Consider the following 423-nt stretch of genomic DNA (forward strand, 5'->3'; position numbering starts at 1 on the left):
ATGTAGCTGGTCAGCAGAGGCAGGCTGTGACTGACAGCAAGAGGAGAAATTAGCAGCAGCTGTTGAGGAGGTTGAGGGCTGCTTAAATAGCCCGGATCTGGAGAAGAGGTGAGAGAACTGCAAATAATGCCTTCATGGAGTAGGAGAAGATATGGATGGGATGTCAGGCAGAAAACTCAAGAAACTTTCTTGTTGAATGAGTCAGAAATGAGAAGAGCCCTCTCAGCTGAGAGCATCTAAATCTGTGTCACCTTCAGCCTTCTACAAGATCTGATTGTGAAGGCATGCACCCTGGGCTCTGAGCAGCCACCAGGGCTGTTTTTCTCCAAGCCTGGTCTGGTTTTGTCTGAAGCTGCTTTATCCAAGGATTCTGTTAACTCAAGCTTGAAGGGACAGGGGTGGAGGCGGGGAAGGGGGGGAGGG

The sequence above is a fragment of the Geospiza fortis genome, unplaced genomic scaffold (genome assembly GCF_000277835.1).
Source record: "Geospiza fortis unplaced genomic scaffold, GeoFor_1.0 scaffold1, whole genome shotgun sequence".
Taxonomy (NCBI): Eukaryota; Metazoa; Chordata; class Aves; order Passeriformes; family Thraupidae; genus Geospiza; species Geospiza fortis.